The 15,751-nt window shown below is 36.5% G+C and overlaps 1 pseudogene; it reads right to left on the bottom strand.

The window, feature by feature from the left end:
* Nucleotides 1–785: 785 nt before the first annotated feature.
* On the bottom strand, nucleotides 786–1,484 carry LOC123799522 (tRNA-splicing ligase complex subunit RTRAF pseudogene; annotated as a pseudogene).
* Nucleotides 1,485–15,751: the final 14,267 nt, after the last annotated feature.

Here is a 15,751-nt window from a genome sequence, read left to right as displayed (position 1 = left end):
TGGAGCTTTTAGCTTTGGGCTCAGATTGGATCCTGTGTCCCTATACCTTAGAGATAATTCTTCCCTGATGAAACTAGAAGATTTGCTAAACCTGCCATTACAGTATTGTCGCATCTGCCTAAAAGGACTATTCAAAGGACATTTCAATGTTCTGTAAGAAAGAGAACTGAGACTTGATCTGTTTTACAAGAAGAGGATGTGGAACTTCTGTGTTACACATTTGTATACGTGTATATACCTTCTCATTGATAAGTGTCTCCATGTGTAACAAAATTCAAGCTGAAATTTAAATCTCATTAAAACATACCATACGGTAGTGAATCTGTGAGGACAGAGAGATAGAGTCATAATCAGTCACCAGTCTTTCCCAAAAAGAACCCAACAGCTGTGAAAATGAAATTGGCTTCGTTCACATTTTGACATTAACAGCTATAATAGCTAGCATCTGATTAATAGGGACAAAATATTATTGACATCCATAACATGTTGTAAGGATTAATTGTGATAATCTAGGTAAAGGGCTCAGAACAGCAGCTGGTTTGTGGTAAGCTTCTATAGATGCAATCACTGTATAATTACATCCTTTTGTATATCTATTACAATATTTTATGTATATATTTTATTATTTTGTAACAATTTACTTTTTCCCACTTTCCTGAACTTTATTAAAGAGAAAACAATGATGGTAAATCTCTAGAAACAGTCAATTTTCTAGGATCCTTCCCTCAAAAATGTGACAGTTGACTTCCAAACACATGACAGAGCATACATGGTTCCCAATTGTACTAAGTAGGTGAGAAGCTGAAATCATAAAATGTTTGTCTTCCAACTTGCCCCAGCCTGTGTTCTGTTTTTGGATCACCAGTAATTGCCTGAACAGCTACTATGGCTTCATGAATCTTTGTCTGTAGCCCTCTGAGCTCTTCTATATGCAGCAACCACAGAATTTGAGCAGCTTCATTAAGAACTATATCTCCTGTGTCAAAACCAAGAATATGTTTGTCTAAAGCAACAGGCATGCCCTCTTTTATTTGATTTGCCTTAGTGACTGCATCCTTTGTCAGGAGTTCCTGTACCAAAATGCAAATTGCCTTAAGCATTACCAGGTAATGGTGCTGAATCTGAAGAAGGTTGGCCAAAGCCATTGCAACAGCCTTAAAACCGAGATTCTTTACATAGGAATTGGTCAATGGCTCTGCATTTTTAGCTGCATTGTCAGCCTTTTTTGTATTATCAGGTACAAGTCCTTGTATTTTGCAGTCAATTGCTTCTTGTCAGTCTTAAATCTTGAAAAGACAGTTCACATCTCAGAGATGATTTTCAAAGAACTTGGGCCAGTCCCTGCTGTGGATGTTTCCTAAATTACCTCAGTCTTCAATTTTGTAGAGTTTGATTTTCTGGTCTTCAAGCCGAACAATAAAGTTTCTAAATTCTGTTTCATCTTTGCAGTTGAAGCCAGTAGGGTTGTGGTAACTGAGGGCCATGTGTCGGAACCTGGTCCCCACTCTGGTCCCCCAGACTGTCCGGGAGAAACCAGGCCAGGAGGAGTAGGCAGTGCAGGCACCTGCAATGAGGCAAGAGCTATTTTGTAATATTTTAAATATGATTTTTCCAAAATGGTACCATTAGTCCTGTTAGTCTTCATAATACTTATACATTTAATGACTATATATAGTGATAAGTTGTAGTACATCATTTCACTAATTTCGTGTACTCCAGTAGCTTCCAATCATTTGTCTTCCCTTTTGCCAACAGATAATACATTGTTGAACATCTCTATGCATTAACTGTTTTGAGTTCTGTTGAGTTACAAGCGTATAATAAAATGCATGGGGAAATGTTTTTATGACTATTGCCATATAGTGCTTTGTTGTTTTTGAAAAGTTTACACAACTTTACAGTATCAGTAGTACTATATATACTCTTCAATTTTATTGCAACTTTTTGCAATGGGCATTATAAATATAATTATTGATAGTATTTTTTTATTTTTTTTTCAGAAGGTTTATTTATTTATTTTAGAGAGAACATGATCAGGAGGGGCAGAGGAAGGGAGAGTGATAGAGCACAGGGGGCAGGGGCAGAGGGAGAGAGAATCTCAAGCCAGCTCCTGGCTGAACAGAGCCCAATGTGGGGCTCCATCTCACGACCCTGAGATCATGACCTGAGCTGAAAACAAGAGTTGATTGCGTAATTGACTGTGCCACGTAGACGCCCCTAGTATTTTTTATTTTAATATTGTTAACTCAGTGTTGTTTTAGTACACATTTCTTTGATAGTATAAACAGGTAATATATTCTGAGTGTGTTTACGATTTCCCTTTATTCATTTTTAATTTACCTCTGTACGTTCATTATACTTTTAAAAATTTAGCACTAAATATAAAAGTGTATATTTAGTGCTTAGTTACTAACTGGTTATAAGAGTAAAAAAAAAAATCAGCTTAATTAGGCATTTTTATTTACAACACTAATGCATCTATTAAGATGAGTTGGCACATCATTACAAGATGGCTCCGTATTTGACAGATGACTGGGAAATAAAGAAAACTCTCCAGAGTTATTTAGGGTTGCCATGATTCTCTTTATCCAGAGCTGCCTTATTGACTGTGCCCAAAATGACTAACAAGGGGAAAAAGGCAAAAGTATGGAAAACTAGCATTTGAAAGGGAAAAAAAAAATCAAGAAACAAAATAAGTTGCAATTCTGTCAAAATTATATTTTTTAAAAAAGGTTATAATTCTCTTGAAATACTTAAAACAAATAACATCGATGTTGACCTTAAAGCTTAATCAGTTGTGCTATTTACAGGGAAATGTATCAAGGGACCAGGTAAATAAGAGTGAATTACATGGAAAGAGACAGAGAGAGGGATTCCTAGTGTAAGAAAAATGAAGGTAAATCTTGAATTATTAATTCTTTTGAATTTCCCATTTGTTTTCCAAGGCAGATGATTGCCATAGTCATTAGACATTAGTACTAGAATTGATAAATAGTATTTTTAAGCCAGGGGTCTCCCAACCCATTTGATTACCCTATGATATAATTTAATTTGGTCATAATTAAGATCCCTCTCTTAAAATGCTTAAGTGATAAAGGAATGTTATGAAGGAGTGTAAATCCATTCAGGCTGGTCTCCTATATGGCTGATACAACACACATACTGTAGTCTACATTTAGATTTCTCCATTGTAAAATCTGGCACACTTTCCTTGGGAATATGGTATAGGGTCTGCCTAATACTATTTTTGTCATTTATGTAAAGTGGATAATGGCCTTTTTTCTATCCCTGGGTTAATCAAATCAGAACCCTTTTTCAATTGATTTATAACAGGTAAGGACGTTTATGACTATGAGTAAATGAGTTTGTAGATAAAGGAATACTTTTTGATATTCTATGACTTAGGACAGTTTCTGAGGCAGGAGAGAGAATGGTGGAATGAACACTCCATTATCTTACCACACATAGCCTTTTACTGCACTGTCATTAGACACAGCCAAGTCCAAATCACAACTCCATTACTCCTGCTTATAAATTTCCTCAATTTTCTAGGTCTCATCTTTAATTCCCCACATAATAAAAATATAATAAAACACAACTTGGTATTATTGAAAGGATTAAAATTAGTTCCCTCATGGAGATCTTCCAATAAAATGCGTGGTTCAAAGAGGAAAAAAAAAACAACAACCTAAAATGCAATGTCTCCTTCCTCTTCATGTATATTCTAAAATACGTAGGTGGTGGTAGTGAGGTGTGGGATCCTGTGTATTCCAAGGGCAGTTGCTGTCTGTGACTGAAGAGTCCAGAAACATGTAAAATATTTTCCTTAGTATAAGACTCATAGTTTGGGTGTTTTTTGATACCAACCACCTATTCTTCAGTGCTCCAATTCTCTGACACTGAGTGTCCAACATTTTAGTTTGTTCAATTTTGACACTAAGTACCCAGAGTTAGAGTCAGACCCCATAAGTTCAAAGGCTCAGTCCCATAAGCGTTCCCTCAGTCCCCTCATAAGCGTATCCTTCAGATACTGGTTACAAATGGAGTATCCAGGCCACCCACACTTCTTCCCTGCTGACTACAAGTTGAAGGTTCTTACAACCCCTTCTCTGGATTCCACGGTTTCCTAGAAGGACTCACAGAACACAACAAAACACACATTTACTGGTTTATTATGAAGGATACTAGTCAGGAATGGGCATATGGAAGAGAGACATAGGACAAGGTATGCAGCGGAGGCAGGGAGCTTCTTGCCCTCTCAAGGTGTGCCACTCTGCCAGCATCTCGATGCATTCACCACTCAGCAGCTCTCTGAACCCTGTTATTACTATTTCTTTGAAAAGAGGTTTCATTTTATAGGCATGATTGATTGAGTCATTGGTCACTGGTGATTAATGCCACTTCCAGTCCCTAACTCCTCTCCTCTTTCTGGAGGTCAGGGGATAGGGCTGAAAGTTCCAACTCTTTAATCATACCTTCATCTTTCTTGAGAGCAGCCCCCATTCTGAAGCTGTCTAAGGGCCCCGCCTATCTGAGGGCTGCCTAATTAGAACCGTCTCCTATCATCCAATCACTCAAAAAGTTCCGAGGGTTTTGGGAGTTCTGTGCCAGGAACCAGGGATAAAGACCAAATAGCTTTCTGTGACACCACACACCTTATGTTAGGACAGGAAGGGAACATGCAGAGCTGCCATATCACTATACAGATGAAAGGGCAATAAGTCAGAAAAGGGGAAGGGACATGTTAAGAGCAAAGCCTGAGTTCCAGTTCTCCCGATGGCAACATGTATATGCATGTATCCTCTTGAGAATATTTTTTTTTCTGTGTGTGCACAGTTGCTAATGTTCCAGTTACTCCAAATCCAAGCATTAGTGTACCAGATATTTTATTTTCCTTCATCACTTACCTTCAATTTACCTTGATTATGGAAATACATTTATATTTTGCCAGCTTGTTAATCCTCTTAAATTAATTGGTGGGTAATTAACTCCAGTAATATCCTACTTAGCTAGAATTTAACTATGGCTAAACATTCTCTAGAAATAAAGATCAAACCTGGAAGGTAATTTCCTTATTAGGTAGCATTAAATAAAAATCAATTCTTCCTTTTCTCCAGCTAAATTTAATAAAAATCTTCATTTTACTTTGACATTTTTGTTTTTCTGTTTCCATGTTTTAAAAGGTTGGAAATAGCAATATTTCCCTTCTCAATATTTGCCAATATTATAAAGGCTATTTATTGCTTACAATCCAGTAAACAGAACCAAAACATACACAAATTTCTCTCCAGCATTTATTAAGTCTCTAGTTTTGAATGATGCTGCAAGGTTTAACAAGATTTAACAATAAAAAGACAGAGCACAGCCTCTATGGGTTAACATGATATTAAATATATTTTTTAAAGGTCACTGTAGTTCAGTTTACTAGGAAACGATTTGAAACCAGAAACCAGTAGTTGATACACTTAACTTTGAAATAAACACTTTTTTGGTGATTTAATCAGATGATAGCTCACAGTCAATATCAGGAAAGACAGTGGAAAGAAACATAAGGTTATGCTGTTGAGACTCTTGTGAATAAATTTAGTGTTTTAGGGTTTTTTTTTTTTTTTTGCTTTTTAGGTAATGATTTGTGCTTATTTAAGAACATAAATAAACTGTTAAATTTATAACCAACTATAATAAAGACCCAAATTAGATATATTTTGGCATATTCAAAAAGTATCTTTTAATATTTTCACAAAACCAAGAAAATTGAAAATTGTGTTAAAGTATATTCTTGTATGTGTTATATATACATGCATACAGTTATGTGTTCATTGACATTGTAGAAAGTGGGTCAGATACATAAATGTATGTACATTTAGACCTTAACTATCTAAAAGGCATGATTCTACATATATTTTACTTTATTTTATTTTGTTTTATTTTATTTATTCTATTTTTTCCATATACAGTATTGGAGGTTGCTAGGAATTTGTAGTTTGCATAGCGAGAGTTAGAAAATGGGAGTTGGGTAGGGAGGTTATACCACGTATTAATTAAATCAGGATTTATATATTTTAGTGATGATTCTCTGATAGGAACATTTTATTATCAGTATGTCTGAAGTGAATAATCAAGTACCTGGAAATTCTGATACTTTGTGATCATAGAAGAACTTGAAAATTTTATGTAATTGTGGGATGAGCAAGATAAATATGGTGAGTTTCATTCGCAATTTTTTTAATTCCCTACAATATAGTTACTTTATATGTCCATTATGTAATGTTTACTCTAGAGATTACCTTTAGTAAGTATTTGCAGTCATCATATGAGTTGATGCTGGAGATTATATTCCAGGGAAGTATTTCAAATATCATAAAGATTCTGTATCTTTCTTGGCAAACTATAAAAAAGACCAAGCCTTTGTAAATGTGAATTAAATATGCCCTTTTTTTTTTTGCTTCTCACAACTTTAACAGTGCCTTTTTAATCTTATCAACTCAGTACATTAAGTATTCAAAGTACTTATATCAGCAAGATTCTTTCAAGACTTCAAATACCAATATGACCTACAGAATACTTCAATTTTAACCATGGTGGAATCTTTTTTTTTTTTTAGATTTATAATTTATATCCATTATGTCCAAAGAAAGGCATATGTAAGGCAAAGCATCATTAAAGACAGTATGTCTGGGTAATAAAAGTTTGTACAATAGATCTTAAGATATGTATTGTAAGTGTAGATAGGGCAGGTTAAGAAAGATTTTAAAGAACATCGTGCTCTATCCTGTAGGCAACAGAAACAAAGGATTTTTTTTTTTTTTTTTTTTTTTTTTGGTAAGAAAGATCACTCTGTGGACTGAATGACTGTCAGCATAGTATATTGGTTGGGATTCTGTTAAAGAAGTGTATAACTTTCTAAACAGTTGTTATTGTTCATTCTGTTTCATTGAATCATTTTACTCTGTTCATTAAAATTATTCCAGGCAGAGCCTATAGTTTTATCTTTACTTTATTGTATTAAAAATCCAAAACTCTAATCTCATAGCAAATTTAAATGTTACCTTATCCTAAAATTTGTATGGAACCACAAATAACTCAAATAGCTAAAGTAATGTTGAAAAAGAAAACCAAAGCTGGAGGCATCACAATTCTAGACTTCAAACTGTATTAAATGTTATCTTATCCTAAAATTTGTATGGAATCACAAAGACCTCAAATAGTCAAAGTAATGTTGAAAAAGAAAACCAAAGCTGAAAGCATCACAATTCTAGACTTCAAAGCTGTAATCATCAAGACAGTATGGTACTGCACAAAAAACAGATAACGTTAGTAGATCAATGAAACAGAATAGAGAGCACAGAAATAGACCCTCAACTCTATGGTCAACTAATCTTCAACAAAGCAGGAAAGAATGGAAAAAAGATGATCTCTTCAACAAATTGTGTTGGGAAAATTGGACAGCCACATACAGAAGAATGAAACTGGACCACTTTCTTAGCATACACAAAAATAAACCCAAAGTGGATGAAAGACCTAAATGAGACAGGTATCCATCAAAATCCTAGAGGAGAACAAAGGCAGCAACCTCTTGGACATCAGCTGCAGTAACTTCTTGCTAGATGCCTCTCCAAGGGCAAGGGAAACAAAAGCAAAAATGAACTATTGGGACTTCATCAAGATAAAAAGCTTTTGCACAGCAAAGGAAACAGTCAATAAAACTAAAAGGCAACCTATGGAATAGGAGAAGATATTTGCAAATGTCTTATCAGCTAAAGGGCTAGTACCCAAAATCTATAAAGACCTTATCAAACTCAACATCCAAAAAAACCCAAAAAATCAAGTCAAGAAATGGGCAGAAGACATGCACAGACATTTCTCCAAAGAAGACATACAAATGGCCAACAGACATATGAAAAAATTCTTCAACATCACTTGGCATCAGGGAAATACAAATCAAAACCACAAGGAGATACCACCTCACACCAGTCAGAATGGCTAAAATTAACAAGTCAGGAGACAACAGATGTTGGTGAGGATGCAGAGAAAGGGGAATCCTCTTACACTGTTGGTGGGAATGCAAACTGGTACAGCCACTCTGGAATACAGTATGGAGGTTCCTCAAGAAGTTAAAAATAGAGCTACCCTATGACCCAGCAATTGCACTAGGTATTTATCGAAAGGATACAAGCAGAGATTTGAAGGGACACGTACATCCCAATGTTTATAGCAGCAATGTCCACAATAGCCAAAATATAGAAAGAGCCCAGATGTCCATCAACAGATGAGTGGATAAAGAAGATATGCTGTATATTTACAGTGGAACATTACTCAGCCATCAAAAAGATGAAATGTTGCCATTTGCAATGATATGGATGGACCTAGAGAGTATTATGCTAAGTGAAATAAGTCAGTCAGAGAAAGGTAAATACCATATGATTTCACTCATTTGTGGAATTTAAGAAAGAAAACAGATGAACCTAGGGGAAGGGAAGGAAAAATAAGATGAAAACAGAGAGGAAGGCAAATTATAAGAGACTCTTAACTGTAATAAACAGAGAGTTGCTGGAGGGGAAGTGGGATGGGGTAATTGGGTGATGGGCATTAAGGAGAGCAATTGAAGTAATGAGCACTTGGTGTTGTATGCAACTGATGAATCACTAAATTCTACCTCTGAAATTAATAATACAGTATATGTTAATTAAATTGAATTTTAAAAATTAAAAAAAATAAATATTTTTCTAACTCTACTCTGTTGCTATCAAGTTTGGGGAATTTTATTTTTTCTTTTTTCTAAGTAAACTCTACACCCAGCGTGGGCCTCAAAGTCACAGCTCGCAGATCAAGAGTCACGTGCTCTACTGACTAAGATGCGCCAGGCTTTGGTTATTTTAAAGAGTGAGTGCTCTTTTATTCTTCATTTCATCCTGTCACCCTGGTTTGTAGGTGTGTGTGGATCCTGAATCTGAGGCAATGTCTCCCCTCCTCTGGACAAGAGATTCTTTGTTTAGGGAAGAAAGAATAGGGAAAACAGAAAACACTTTATGCAGCTTACCACATGTGGGTGATGGGGCCACAGAACAGTTGCTCTCGTCCTTCTCAGATCTATTCTCATGTGATGGTCTCAGCATAGATGATGAGTTTGCTTTTTCTCTTGAAAGTAGCATTTGGGCCTGTCCTGGTTCCTGACATCATTTATGACCCATTCCAAGAATAGTTGCTGCATCTACTGCTAGTCTTAACCAGAACTGCACACTTCTTACCAATTCCAAGTGAGGTGTTGATGTTATACTTTACTTTCCTTTAATATTAATGTTTTTTGCTCCTCAAATGGAACCATGAAAATAGATCCCTAATCTCTGTGAATGATCCTTTTTGAGTACCCTCTTATGTCACTTCGTGAAGTTGAGAGGACGACCAGGAATAAAAATCTCTTTACCATGAACCTTGATTTGGGCACACGTCTAAGACACTTTCAACTTTTGTGTTCTTTCCTCTCCAGTTTTCTTAAAAATATCTATAAGGCATAAGTACTGGAGTTTAGTTGACCATAGAATGATAGTTTGTTTTTTAGTAAACCCAGAGGAAAATGTGTAATGCCAAATGTTCGCAGGTCTTTTCTAATGTGGGGATTAGGGATTCTTTCTTTATGGATTCTTTAATTTTCTTAAAGATCTATTTATTCATTTGAGAGAGAGAGAGTATGCATGGGACTGTGTGTGCAAGTGAGGGGAAGGGCAAAGAGAGAGAAAGCCCAATGTGGGGCTCTTTCCCATGACCCATGAGATCATGACCTGAGCCAAAATCCCTAGTCGGACGCTTAACCGACTGAACCACCCAGGCACCCCTGGACACTTTATTTTCACTTCTTTGTATTGGCTGTCAATTCTGGAGTAACAAAAATTCTCTCCCATTGTCTTAATGTACTAACTACAGAAACCAAGCTTTTGGGAGAAAAACAAACAAACTTCTGCCAAAATGACTTTACAAAAAGGATATTGGGACCTCATGGAATCAACATAGGGGTTGGAGAAATGATAAAGCAAAATCAGCTCCAGAAAACTAGGAAACAGAAATTACAGAAATGGTTTCCATAAAAGAAATAGTCTGGCTATAGTGGTGTAGCTAAATACAATGAATTCCAAATCTTTTTTTCATCTTTACATCCTTCTGTTTCAAGATTTAATTCCAGGAGGGGAATATATGATTAAACAGGCTTAGATCAGGAGCTCATCCCCTTTCCTTGGTAGTGAGATAAAGAAATTAGATCTTGCCCTATGCAGTGAGTAGCACACTCTGGCTTCCCATCCCTCCTTCACTGCTTTCCATTACGCAACACAACATGGGGACAGTAATTTCTCCAAAGAAAGATGGCAGTGAAAGCTTGTGGGTAAAAAAGAAAAAGAAAAAAAAATAGTTTGGTACTAAATAACTAGTATAGATAAACCGTCCATTTTTATATCATCTTTCAAATTTTGTATCTCATTGAAAGCCATAATTAGGCAACAATTAATGCCAGGATGCCAGGAATGCCATCCCCAGCAGGCCTAAATGTCCTCTAGCTGGTGTGCTTTCATTTGTCTATAAGTGCTCTCCGAATCTTTGGTTTCTGGATATAGTTCATATGGAAATCATGGGTCTAATTAAAAGGCATGGCCTATATTATTAGCATGTCAACAACCCAATATAAAGGAATTAAAACCATCCATAAGAAAGTGGAAATGCTGTTTGAATCACCAAATGGGTATTCAAGTAAAAATTGATCTATTTTAATAATGTATGTCTAGTTTTCTAATACAGAACTGTTTTTTTTTTTTTTGGCAAAGATGAAAATTATAGAGCTAAATTGAAAAAAATATATTGGCCTGAGGGACATGGAAAAATGTGTCCAAATACATTCTTATTCTCTTAAATTTGAAAATAAGTATAAAATCTTTTGAGGTCAGGGATCATGTGAACCACATTGGAGGATTAATATAATTCTGTTCTGTTTTAAAGTACATTTATTTCACTGTTGCCACAGAGGGTTTTTTTTTTATTTTTTTATTTGTTTTACTGATTTTTTTTGCATAATTTCTCATTATGGTAGTAAAGATTTAAATAATCTGTCACTCCTACTAACTCATGTATGACTTCCCAGTAGCCATTGCCATGTGTAAATTGTGATTGTTCAATGGTAAGGAAGAAATAAGTGATCTCACAGATGAAATGTAAACTCAGGTTCTTTAGGTAAAAAAGAAACAACTTCTGGCCAATTCAGTTACTTTGAAGTAAATTCTCAGTAAGTTCAAAATCCAAACTCCTTAACAGGGTTCTTTTCTATGCTCCTAAGTGTTTCCCTTGCTCTCTTCTCCTTGCTAAAATGATCCTGTCAGCACAGAGGTTATGTACCTTTAAGAGACAGAGGTATACACCTTAATTCTAATGATTACTGTCCTCTGAGTCTTGATATTCTCATGGCAATGAGAATGCTGTCACCCAATTCCAAGTCCGGGCAGTAGAGTCTGCCAAACTACCTTTCATCCCACCTATCATTTGAAGCATTGTGCTGGCCTCCGTAGGGTGGAGATTATGTTTCTTGTCATTAACCTCTGGCCCTGAGATGCTTGAATTCAGTGGCCCCAAGGGGCGCCTGGGTGGCTCAGTCGGTTAAGCGTCTGCCTTCAGCTTAGGTCATCATCCTGGGATCCTGCAATCGAGCCCTGCATCAGGCTCCCCGTTCAGTGAGGAGTCTGCTTCTCCCTCTCCCCCTGGCTTGTGCTCTCTCTCAGTCATTTTCTCTCTCAAATAAATAAATTAAATCTTTGAATTCTATGGCCCTTTCATGTACCCAGCCATACCAAGCCAAGTCCTTTCAGGACTTGCCTATCTCCTTTTTTTTTTTAATAATAATATTTTTTTTATATTATGTTAGTCACCATACAGTACATCCCTAGCTTCTGATGTAAAGTTCCATGATTCATTACTCGTGTATAACGCCCAGTGCACCATGCAATACGTGCACTCCTTAATACCCATCACCAGCCTATCCCATTCCCCCCGCCGCAAAGCCCTCAGTTTCTTTCCCAGAGTCCATAGTCTCTCGTGGTTCATGCCCCCTTCTGTTTACCACCCCCTTCTTCCCTTTTTTCTCCTACCAATCTTCCTATTTCTTATGTTCCATAAATGAGTGAAACAATATGATAATTGTCTTTCTCTGCTTGACTTATTTCACTTAGCATTATCTCCTCCAGTCTCGTCCATGTTGCAGCAAATGTTAAGAAATCATTCTTTTTGATGGCTGAGTAATATTTCATTGTATATATGGACCACATCTTCTTAATCCAGTCATCTGTTGAAGGGCATCTTGGCTCCTTCCACAATTTAGCTATTGTGGACAATGCTGCTATGAACATTGGGATGCATATGGCCTTTCTCTTCGACGTAGTGAAGAGGTTAACAACCTGGAAGAAATGGATGCCTTCCTGGAAACCTATAAACTACCAAGACTGAAACAGGAAGAAATTGATTTTTTAAACAGACCAATTAATTATGAAGAGATTGAAGCAGTTATCAAAAACCTCCTGAAAAACAAGACTCCAGGGCCTGATGGATTCCCTGGGGAATTCTACCAAACATTCAAAGAAGAAATAATACCTATTCTCCTGAAGCTGTTTCAAAAAATAGAAGGAAAACTACCAAACTCATTCTATGAGGCCAGTATTACCTTGATCCCTAAACCAGGCAAAGACCCCATCAAAAAGAATTACCGACTGATATCCTTGATGAATATGGATGCCAAAATTCTCAACAAGATCCTAGCTAATAGGATCCAACAGTACATTAAAAGGATTATCCATCATGACCAAGTGGGATTCATCCCTGGGATGCAAGGGTGGTTCAACATTCGCAAATCGATCAGTGTGATAGATCATATCAACAAGAAAAGAGTCAAGAACCATATGACTCTCTCAATAGATGCAGAAAAAGCATTTGACAAAATACAGCATCCTTTCCTGATTAAAACCCTTCAGAGTGTAGGGATAGAGGGCACATTCCTCAATTTCATCAAAACCATCTATGAAAACCCTACAGCAAATATCATTCTCAATGGGGAAAAGTTGGAAGCCTTTCCCTTAAATAAGGAACACGACAAGGATGCCCACTCTCGCCATTATTATTCAACATAGTAGTAGAAGTCCTTGCAACAGCAATCAGACAACAAAAAGGGATAAAACGTATCCAAATCGGCAAAGAAGTCGTCAAACTGTCTCTCTTCGCAGATGACTTGATACTCTATATGGAAAACCCAAAAGAATCCACCCCCGAGCTACTAGAAGTTATAGAGCAATTCAGTAATGTGGCGGGATACAAAATCAATGCTCAGAAATCAGTTGCATTTCTATACACAAACAATGAGACTGAAGAAAGAGAAATTAGGGAATCCATTCCTTTTACAATAGCACCAAAAAGCATATTATCTCGGAATTAACTTAACCAGAGACGTAAAGGATCTATATTCTAGAAACTACAAATCACTCTTGAAAGACATTGAAGAAGACACAAAAAGATGGAAAAATATTCCATGCTCATGGATCGGAAGAATTAACATAGTTAAAATGTCTGTGCTACCCAGAGCAATCTACACTTTCAGTGCCATCCCGATCAAAATACCAATGCCATTTTTCAACGAACTGGAACAAACAGCCCTTAAATTTGTGTGGAACCAGAAAAGGCCCTGAATCGCCAAGGAAGTGTTGAAAAGGAAAAACAAAGCTGGGGGCATCACATTGCCAGATTTGAAGCTATACTACAAAGCTGTGATCACAAAAACAGCATGGTACTGGCACAAAAACAGACACATAGACCAATGGAACAGAATAGAGAACCCAGAAATGGACCGTTGGCTCTTGGGGCAACTAATCTTTGACAAAGCAGGAAAAAACATCCAGTGAAAAAAAGACAGTCTCTTCAATAAATGGTGCTGGGAAAATTGGACAGCTACATGCAAAAGAATGAAACTTGACCACTCTCTCACACCATACACAAAGATAAACTCCAAATGGATGAAAGACCTCAATGTGAGACAGGAATCCATCAAAATCCTTGAGGAGAATGTAGGCAGCAACCTCTATGACATCGGCCACAGCAACCTTTTTCATGACACATCTCCAAAGGCAAGAGAAACAAAAGAAAAAATGAACTTGTGGGGCTTCATGAAAATAAAAAGCTTCTGCACAGCTAAGGAAACAGTCAAAAAAACTAAGAGCCAGCCCACGGAATGGGAGAAGATATTTGCAAATGACGCTACAGATAAAAGGCTGGTATCCAAGATCTACAAAGAACTCAAACTCAATACGCGAGAAACAAATAAACAAATCATAAAAGGGGCAGAAGATATGAACAGACACTTTTCCAATGATGACATACAAATGGCTAACAGACACATGAAAAAATGTTCAAAATCCTTAGCCATCAGGGAAATTCAAATCAAAACCACACTGAGATACCACGTTATGCCAGGTAGAATGGCAAAAATTGACAAGGCAGGAAACAACAATTGTTGGAGAGGATGTGGAGAAAGAGGATCCCTCTTACATTGTTGGTGGGAATGCAAGTTGGTACAGTCACTCTGGAAAACAGTGTGGAGGTCCCTTAAAAAGTTAAAAATAGAGCTACCCTATGATCCAACAATTGCCCTACTAGGTATTCACCCCAAAGATACAGACATAGTGAAGGATTTGCCTATCTCCTTATCAAAGTCATCATAAGAGGACTTTTTTGCATGTCATGAACAGATCATATCTTCATCTTTTCATGGCATAGTTTTTAAATTTGAAGCTCTATCGATGTTGAACATAGCAGGAAAACACAGTATCTGAATGTTCTCTGATTCTTTCAACACATCTAGCAATTTATTAGGGTCTCAAGAATCTTAATGCTTTTTTAACAGAGATTGAGGTGACAAAAATGTTAGATCCATTCTCACATTCAAATTTTTCCCTTTCCTTCTCATGGTAGCTTCCTATTTCCTCTACTTTCTTTCCCTAACTGGTGTAAACTTCAAACTTCCCTTATATCAATCGACTGTCTTTTCTACACTATTTTTTATAGTAAAATTCTATCATTTAAATAGCTCTTGATACAGAGCTTTTGAAATTGAGGAACTATCTGACTCATTCAATAATGCTGTAATGTCAGGACTATTATATGTTTAGTTTTGTTTGTTTGTTTGTTTCATTTTGGAAGTTGATTCTTAAACTTCAGTTGTTTGTTTATCCATGAAACATTGCATTAATAATTTGGAACCAAAGTCTATGGATTGTTTTGATTGAAAAGAGGATGATCTTACAGTGTGAGGAATGAAAAGTGAAAAAGACATTAATATATTTTCAAGAGCATTTTTTAAAAGATTTTATTTATTTATTTGTCAGAGAGACGGAGAGAGAGAGAACAAGCAGGAGGAGCAACAGGCAGAGGGAGAAGGAGGTTCCTTACTGAGCAAGGAGCCTGACTCGGAACTCGACCTCAGGACGCTGGAATCATGACCTGAGCTGAAGGCAGATGCTTTTCGACTGAGCCACCCAGGTGCCCCTCTAAAGCATTTTTTAATTGATCATTTTATGACATGTATATCTGTTTTCCCAGCATATAGCCAACTATCATTTCTTTATTCACCAGTATCTACTGAAAACCTTCCACGTGTCACACCTTGATCAGACAATGGATTTAAAATGCCTTATGCGTAAGCATAATAACTACGGCAGCTCTTATATATATTCATGTA

Source organism: Ursus americanus, chromosome 24, assembly GCF_024610735.1.
Source record: "Ursus americanus isolate L20-20 chromosome 24, mUrsAme1.1.p, whole genome shotgun sequence".
NCBI lineage: Eukaryota > Metazoa > Chordata > Mammalia > Carnivora > Ursidae > Ursus > Ursus americanus.
The sequence above is the reverse complement of the archived record's forward strand: the minus strand, read 5'-3'. Positions and strand labels throughout refer to the sequence as shown.